At 42.3% G+C, this 9,339-nt stretch overlaps 1 pseudogene; it reads right to left on the bottom strand.

Annotated features, from left to right (window-relative positions):
- Window positions 1–3,684: 3,684 nt before the first annotated feature.
- LOC142836423 (small ribosomal subunit protein uS2 pseudogene) lies at window positions 3,685–8,425 on the bottom strand (annotated as a pseudogene).
- Window positions 8,426–9,339: the final 914 nt, after the last annotated feature.

The following is a 9,339-nucleotide window of genomic DNA, read 5'->3' as shown; positions in this document are numbered from 1 at the left end:
AATTTCACTAAGAGTCTGAGAGAAGCTGCTACACATAGCATCAGGGCAGCCCAGCCACAGGACAGAGTGAAAGATACTCCTCCATGTGACACACGGATGACAGAGACAATAAAGCAGAAACTCCCATGCTTTTTAGAAAAAAAGTTTCTTTTTTAAGATCTCTATGCCAAGAGAGACTTACAGGATAATTTTTAGCCTCTTCCAGGAAATGCAAATTTTCAAAAATCAATTTTAAAGGAAATGGAAAAACCCAAATGGTCCTTCAAACACAGGCAGTACTGAAAATGCTTTTCAGTAGCCACATTCAAAAGGGCTGTCCTGCCAAAGGAGAGATTATCCCTGTCATGTTTAAACTGCTTCGAAGAATATGAAATGATAACCATTTTCCAACAAAAATTTTAAGGCCAGTATAACCTAGATACTAAAATCGGAAATGGCTTAAGAAAAGAAAATAGAGCCATAGACAAATATGGCTTATAAATGAGGTGCTAATAGGCAATGTTTTATGCATGGAGACAGTCAAGTCATTCTTACTATAATAAATAATAACACATAATGACCATGTAGGTCTTACTCTGTGGTGTTTTAATATCGGGGGGGGTGGGGAGCCACATGAATAGATCAAAGGAAAAACACCAATCTATCATGTCGATAGATGGAATAGAACATTTAATTAGCCCCACCTCTATCCCACATTGAAAATTTATACTTCAATACTAGCTGATTAAGAAAACATAGAATAAGGCATTATAAATGGATTGGGTAACACTTTTAAATGAGTTTGTGTTGTGGGAGGCTACTTGTTCGTTCCTGGCTGCCCAAACCACGGAATAATCACTCAGAAATCTGTATCAATTGTGATACTGTTTGGCCAATAGCTTAAGTGTATTTCTGGCTAACTCTTATATCCTAAACTAACCCATCTCCAATAATCTGTGTATTGCCACATGGCTGTAGCTTACCATCAAGTCTCCAGCACATCTTTCTCTGGTGGTGGCTACATGGCTTCTCACGACTCCACCTACTCTCTCTATATATCTTTTCCTGCCTGGCTTTATTCTGTTAAGCCATTGCCGAAAGCAGCTTCTTTAATCATTAACCAATAAAAGCAACACATATACAGAAGGACTTCCCACACCTTTGACTTTCCTTAACTGTAACAGCTAATTTGGTAAGCACAGTGAGCAGAACTCTTCAGCAAACTCTCAGTGAGACACCAGAAAGATAGTTATCAACTTATGACGAACACAAGAAGATCAGTGAAACTCGGGTTGTGCTGGACTTTAAAAGGGAAAGGATTTTCAACAACATAAATGTATTGCTCACACTTCCTGGTAATTACTTTTTAAGTCTGACTAGGCCTCTACTATTGTGAAATATTTGTTTAACTATGCTAAGATGTGTTGCATCTGTTTGTGTTTCAGAATATTGGTTTAAGTATGTAAAGATGCTTTTGCATTTGTTTAATCATGTAAAGATGTGTTGCTGTTTTACCTGACTGGTCCAATATAAAGCTAAACAGCCATTAGCAAAGGAAGAGGTATAGGAAGGACTTCCAGGCAGGGAGAGTAAATAGGAGGAAAAATTTAGGGCAGAGAAAGAAAGAAAGAGAGAGAGAGAGAAAGGGAGGGAGGGAGGGAGGGAGGGAGGGAGGGAGGGAGGGAGGGAGGGAGGGAGGGAAGAAGGAAGGAAAGAAGCAAGCCCTGAGGCAAAACACAGATGAATAGAAACAGGTTAAATTAAGTTGAAAGAGCTAGTGGACAAGCTAAGCTAAGGCCAAGCATTCATAATTAATAATAAGTCTCCATGTCTTTATTTGAAAGTCAGTTAGTGGCCCAAAGAAAATTCCAACTATACCCACTATATTTGGGGATTCCAAATTTCTCTTCCTTACTCCTATCAAATAATTATGCAATGCATGCACAATATTTGGTTTAAAGATATTTATTGAAATTTTGTTTCTACAAAAGTTGGAAACATCTTAAAATCTCTCAGTCACTGGTCCCTCTTATTCTGTGGTAGCTTGACTTCTTGGGTTCAGCAGGTTTTTTCTTTCCTGACAGTTCAGCCTCTGGTCCTATAAGACAATCTAATGTATCCCCGATGATCCAATATTCATGGCTCTGGTTCCCCTAGGGACCCATAACTAATACAACCTCAAAATTCTAGACAGTCATATTGTTCACACGTGTTTGGATAAACAAACCTCTCTTTCTTGGGCCACCAAATTTTGAGGTCTCTTGGCTACAGAAAGTCCTCACCAACCCTCTTCATCCATATGATCTTTTATTCCCAAACCTTAAGGCATCCTTGCACGCCTACCTGCCCCTCCCTCCAGCCAGAGAGCAGCCTCTAGTAAAAGCAGTTTGCTGTGTGTTAGTAAACGAATTCCAATGGCTAGCACATAGTAAGACAAGCCTTGTCAGGGACACTTGATTTTAAAGATATCACCAGAAGGTTGCCTCCCTGGTTGATTGAAAGTTTAATTTTAAAAAGATGAATAAGATAGCTCTTCCAAAATGTTAAAAAATGTTCACCCTTTTCTCTCAAGGAAAGCTATGCCCAACAGCAGAATTCATGGTGAGATATTGAAATGTTAGAAGGAAGTACCAGAATGATTAAGGGATCCATGAATCATGTGAGTTCTGGACGCTTAAGATATATATATATATATGACACTTCAAGAATGAGTCTCCTGATGATCTAGAAAATTGTTTTTATTCCCAGTAGCTACAAAGGAGAACTGCAACCCTGTAGTATTTAATATACCAATTATTTCATGGCCATTTAAGGAAAGAACACGAAGCCACCCCTGCCTGAAAATGTCTGCCTGCATCTAATAAACAAAAGGTTTTATTCTATCAGTATCAACTTTGAATCTGCATGTCCCTCTGTTGCTTTTCATTTCAGGGGTGAATCATTGTGTTCAGGATTCCTGAAGATGTCTTAAATAGCAATCCAAGTCAACATTTATGTAATAATATGAATCACTTGACTAAAGATGACAACATGATCAGCTCCGACGAGAGCTCCATCACGACAGGCCAACTCCCAATCTGTGTATGAATTATCTTGGAAGTTAAGAGCTTCCGGGGATTCACAGAGCACAGATGAGTAGCCCCAAGGCTAGGGTGTGGGGAATCAGGATGGGAACTGTTGCCTGACTCTCTTCAAGAGACGTAAAGACCTCAAGGGACAGATTAAAGCCTCTATTGAAGAACGGATAAGAAAAATGTGGTACATTTACACAATGAAGTACTACACAGCAGAAAAAAATAAAGACATCTTGAATTTTGCAGGAAAATGGATGGAGCTAGAAAACACTATTTTGAGTGAGGTAACCCAGACACAGAAAGACAATTATCACATGTACTCACTTATAGGTGGTTTTTAAACATAAAGCAAAGAAAACCAGTCTACAAACCACAATCCCAGAGGACTTAGACAACAATGAGGAAACAACGAGAGACTTACATAGATCTAATGTATGTGGGAAGTAGACAAATACAAGATCTCCTGAGTAAATTGGGAGCATGGGGACCTTGGGGAAGGTTTGGAAGGGGGAGGGGAGAGGCAGTGAGGGGAACAGAGAAAAATGTAGAGCTCAATAAAATTCAATAAATAAAAAAGAACTTTACTCTCCTTCCATCTTTTTTCTCTTTGCTCAGGTGCCTGCAGGATAGCTCAGGACCAATCAGTGGTAGCTCCAGCCCACTGGGTGGTCTGTGCTGTGGGAATTGCTAACCAGTCCTGAATGACTGGCTGGGCACTCTAGTCTTCAGTAGGGAACTAGTGATTGGGTACAGAAGGCACCAGCATATCCTCAGGCTAGTCTGCCACCTCTGACTGAGCAGCAGTGAACTCAGGAGCTGCCTCCATCCATTCACCATCCAGGAATTCCTCCTTGGTCACAGCCTTTTCAGCAGTAGCCTGCTCCTCCTCAGTCTCCTCTGAGTCTCTGCAGAAGTTAAGCTCATATATAACTTCCCGAGGATGCTCACGGGGAGATAGTGTCGTTATGCAGAGTGTTTCCACGGCCTGCATAGTGAGCTCCCTAGTTGTTGGGATGGCAATGTCTACATAGCATAGAGAAGAGTCTGTGTTACACATAAAAATGGTGGGCAGGTTGACATAAAACACCTTATGTGATGGGTTGCTGGTCAGCTCTGAGATTGGTCACCACTAGAAGCCATGGTTCCCCAAAGGCTGTTTGGATCTGGTTAGTGAAGGCCCCAGGAGGGAAGTGGCCAGCAATTGGAGTAGCTCCAGTGGCTGCAGAAAACTTCATGTGGTTCACTGGCCAGGACACCCTGGAGGAGATGACACAGCAGGATTCTCAATGGCAACTATCACCCAAGCTGCAAGCAACAGCTTCTCTCTCCCAGGAGCTCTTCAGACTTATGATGTGGATACCATCGGTTTTCCTTCTGTAGATGAACTGCTCCATCTGAAAGTCAAGGTTGGTGCCATCTAAGTAGGTTCTTGTGGCAAGGATTTTGAGGACATCCTTCTCCTTTATTTGTATGGAGGCCCAAAAAGATGAGCGTATTTCCACATTGACCAAAGTCAAAGAGTTGGAACTTACCACTAGTTCCTTTAAGGTTATTGTGTACGCTTCTACCTCAAACAGAGGTCCCACCTAGAGGTAGAGTTCTGCACTCACAAGGTTATTGTCAACAGGTGTGGCTAATAGCCAGACCTTGTACTTCAGGAATAGAGAAGTAGGTATGTTCCTACTTCAAACAAGAGTCTAAGGATCCAACTAAGGGTCCAGTTCCTTTATGAAGATAACTTTGGATTCCACCCAGGGAGTGGTTTATCTACAGAATGTTTTGGTCTAGGGTGTGAGTGTGATTTGTTTTGTTCTAGCAACAGAATTTTTAACTATGAACGTAGCCCACAACCTTCAATTGGTGTGTTCATTTCCTTGTATCATGTTAATGTAGTTTTTTTTTTGTCTACTCCTACCTTTTGGAACTAGGGGTATTTTAAGCAGTTGGAAATTAAATGCAGGTGAATTTCAGTATTCACTGGAATTCCCTCCCGATACTATCCTATATATTTCTCCATTTTATTATTTTCATTTGTGTCTTCATATTCTTTATTATATCTCTAAATCCCCATACCTCTACCCTGGCAAGAGGTGCTTTTGTCAAGGCTGGTCCTCGACACATCTGCAGGACATCAAGGGCTTCAGATATTGTGTAAGCTACAATAGAATCAAGAACACATGTGGACCTGTCTCAGGGCAGCGTGGAAAGGTGGCTCAAATATTTGAATGCTTGGTTATCATGGAGTGGTGCTGGTTGACCAACAGGGATTAGGAGGTGTGGCCTTGTTGGAGTAGGTGTGACCTTGGAGGAAGTGTGTTACTGGGAGTGGGCTTTAGGGTTTCAAACACCAAAGGCCCAGTCTCTCTCTCTCTCTCTCTCTCTCTCTCTCTCTCTCTCTCTCTCTCTCTCTCTCTCTCTCTCCTCTCTCTCTGCCTGTTGCCCAGCACCATGTCTGCCTGCAGATCATCACGTTCCCTGCCGTGATGACAATGGACTAGACCTCTGAACTGTAAACCAGTCCCAATTAGATGTGTTCCTTTATAAGAGTTGCATGGTCACTGTAATAGGACACTGACTAAGATGGGAAGATTCTATCAAGTCTAGCTGAGCAAAATGAGTAAGTTTACTGGGTCATAGGAGCATAGGTCACACACGAGCGGTGGCACAATCAAAAGGTTTGCGCTTCTGGTCCAAGTCAGACCCTGAAGAGAAGACAAGTCTTAACTAATCTATTCTGTTTACATTTTCACTTGATTTTATCCAGAAGGCACATCAGAGCTCCTGGAACTGCAGTTATAGATACGAGTGGTAGGAATCAAACCTAAGTTCTCTGCAAGACCAGCTAGTGCTCTTAACACAGAGCCATCTCTCCAACCCCTTGATATTTTTCTTATACCTATTGTGTATTTCAGAGTACAGACTTCGGCCTAATGCAATTGTAGATAGATCTCTTCCAGAAACTTACTTTTGATGGGCCTACTGTTTTTGTCCCTAACTGAGGAATAGTCAAAACATTAAACCTAAGGACATTTAATTAGAGAATCACAACTTCCTAGTCCTGTGGTCCCCATAAGAAGCATGGCTCAGTGAAGACATGACAAAACCCTACCCCTCTCACAATGAGTGCCGGGGTTCTCACATAAAGAGCACGCTGGCAAGCGTGATCAGCTGTTTTTAGCACAACACCTTCTTAGAACATTTGTGGTAGTTAATTATGACCATTTCTAGCTCACAGATGGCGTGTGAAATTGAAGTGCTATGTTTTAGGTAACAAGGGGGGTGGTATAATAAATAAATCATTGTGAAATCAAAGGGCACAGTTGGCGAGGAGCATGACGGATGGGGATGGTTGTTTACCCGCCCAGCACCTTGCCCGTTAACAGTGCTTTCTTCCTGGTTCCTCAGCACCAGTCCATCTGCCACTCCATCTTTTGCATAGTTTCCAACACATCTCTCTTCATTGTCCCCTTTTCCACTTGTCCTATCAAGCCTGGGTTCCTCCACTTGGGGTCAAGCCTTCATGGTCAGACACGAACCCATCACTTGAAATCATTTCCCTCCATACTCAACAAGCAATGAAACTTCCAGCGAGTGCACTCCTCTACTAGGCTCCCTGTGTCCTCTGCTTATTGCCAGGCAGGCTCCTGCATATGAGCTCACCACAGAGGGACATAGTCTATCCTCCTTCCTGCCACCAAAACACAGCTTAAGTAGCAACATCTCCAAGAAGTGGTGCCAATTCACCAGTCACCACAATGTCCTGAGTTCCAAACATACACACAGAAGGAGCCACCTAGTACTACATCCACTGATCCATGACTATGGATCATGTAGTTCTTAGCTAAGGAACACCTGCCATGCTTTTCCATGGCCCAGCAAATGGACATATGAGAGAAGCAAGAAGGGGAGGTTATATATATATATATATATATATAATCAGAAAACATCCAGAAGAACTTTTTGGTTTATTCTCTTAAAGTAAAATACATAGACTCCAGCTGATAATAGAAGGTTTCCACTGCTCATACAATAATCCTTTTGAAATACACTGGCCTATAAGCTGCAAGGACCTCTTCAAGGTGTCAGCTGCCAGGACCTGGTTTGCAGAGGCTCCAGTGGTCATTATAACTGGGGCGCTGCAATCCCAGTGACACTGTGCAAACAAAGGAATGCATCTCTCTCTTTAGGCCAACAGTAAACTACTTACGGTCTTGGGTGTTCACCCATGAATTTGGCACAGTCTTTTGGTGATTCCATCGAATTCATCCAGCACTACAGAGTGTCTGCTGTTGAGATTGTTTAAAAGTGAAATGTGGAGGAGCTGTTCAGTCATTAAAAGCACTGGCTCTCTGCAAGAACAACCAGGCTCAGCACCCACAAGGGAACTGTAACTCCAGTTCCAGAGGATCCAACATCTTTTTCTGCTTTCCTTGGGCACTATGCATACACACCGTGTACATCCCTTGGCTTTTAAAAAGCATGAAAATGGAAAGTGGTATATAAACACATATTAGTAGCTGTTACTTAGATGAAAATTGTCTGGAGATTCTACCAGTTATATATACAATTAACACTTCAGACACTTAAGGTTTGAAAATGAAAATTTGTCAGAGCCTATTATAAATGAAAAGAGATAAGAGAGAGGTGTGTATGTATGTGTAAGGAGAGGGGGGTTATATATAAATACATATATGCACACTCCGGAGGATAGCCTAGATCATGCTGTAACATCCAGTCCTCATGCTGAGGTGAGAAGGGTCAGCTGAACTCCTGATCCTGCAGTTCTGCTGTCCTTGTGATTGTTCACACTTTAATTAGTCCAGTCGCCACCAAGGACCCACTCTTAAGTTTATGCATCAGCTCCTGCCTCCAGGATCTTGCCCTGTTTGAGTTCCTGTCCTGACTTCCTTCAGAAATGAACAGCAATGCTGAAGTGTAAGCCAAATAAATCCTTAACTTGCCTTTTGGTCATGGTGTTTCATCACAGCAATAGAAACCCTAAGACAATGTCCATGCAGCATTCACAGGGGCCAGAAGAGGTCATTGGATCCTCTAGAACTGAAGCTACAAGCAGTTTTGAACAACCATGTGGATCCTGGAAACAAAATCCAGGTCCTCTACAAGAGCAGCCAATGTTAGTTCCCATGAGCGCAGCTGCTGCCACAGCCACTGAAGCAGTTACATCATTACCTGACACCAGGTACCCCTCCACCTTTAGCTATGTGACATGTACACCCCTTTAAAGTGTCTGCAAGGCACAGTTCCTTCTTACCTCTCTTATCTTCTTGCCTCTCTTGCCTTTCTTGTCTCTTGCTCCTTTTCCCAGTTCTCTCTGCTGCCTGCTTGCCTCTCTCATGTTCCCACTCCAACATGGCCTTTTGCTTTTTCATTCTCTCCCTCCCCCTCCCCCAATAAACCTTTTGCACTAACTCTCTTGCTCAAGGCCTGTTTGCTCAGTGGCATACCTTGGCAGGGCCCACTGGAATTTACCCACTTTGCTTTGTTTTTATAAGTCATTATAGCAGGTGCTCTTAACTGCTGACCCCTATACGTGCCGTGTGTGTGTGTGTGTGTGTGTGTGTGTGTGTGTGTGTGTAAGATGTGTCCTGCCCCTTTATCTCCCTTCACCTTCTTTGTTGTACACAATTTTGGTTGATTCTCTTGACACACATAAACTTATTCAGGCTTCAAGAGACACTTTTTGAACATGATTCCTAGCGTCTATGCCCAAAACCAAAGATACGAACTAATAAAGCACAGAATGGCTAAGGATGAGGGGTTGCCTGTGATTGAGCCTCTGGTGAATGAAGGCTTAGGCACAGAAACCAGCTTTATGGAGAAGCACCTGAAGAGAAGCCAGGACCAGCTAATTACAGAAGATTCCTGTCCTATAAGGTTCATTGTGATTGAGGGTACAGTGCAGTTTGTTTTCTAATTAAACTCAATCATTTATTTCTTGAAGACATTCTGGTAACGCATCTTCTACTATTTTTAGATCCATGACAAACCATATATTCTGTACTAATTCAGAAATGTTTTTCATTAACTAGCGCTTATCAAATGCTGCTTCAAGGAAGATACAAATCTTCCTGGGATCCCAGGGGTTGGCTCTACTTCAAACAGAAAGGAAATTGAGTCCATTTGAATAGTTAGCCCCATGGTGAGAGACGCGGGAAATGCCAATCTTATCATGAAGTCAAAAAAGTCACATGCAACATTTGAAATAGGCACACACCCCCAAAATGGCTCCCCAAGACAGTTATTTATTCTTGAATTTCCTTGAACA

The sequence above is a fragment of the Microtus pennsylvanicus genome, chromosome 16 (assembly GCF_037038515.1).
Source record: "Microtus pennsylvanicus isolate mMicPen1 chromosome 16, mMicPen1.hap1, whole genome shotgun sequence".
In the NCBI taxonomy this organism is placed as follows: domain Eukaryota; kingdom Metazoa; phylum Chordata; class Mammalia; order Rodentia; family Cricetidae; genus Microtus; species Microtus pennsylvanicus.
Note: the sequence above shows the minus strand (reverse complement) of the source record. Positions and strands in the feature narration are given on the sequence as shown.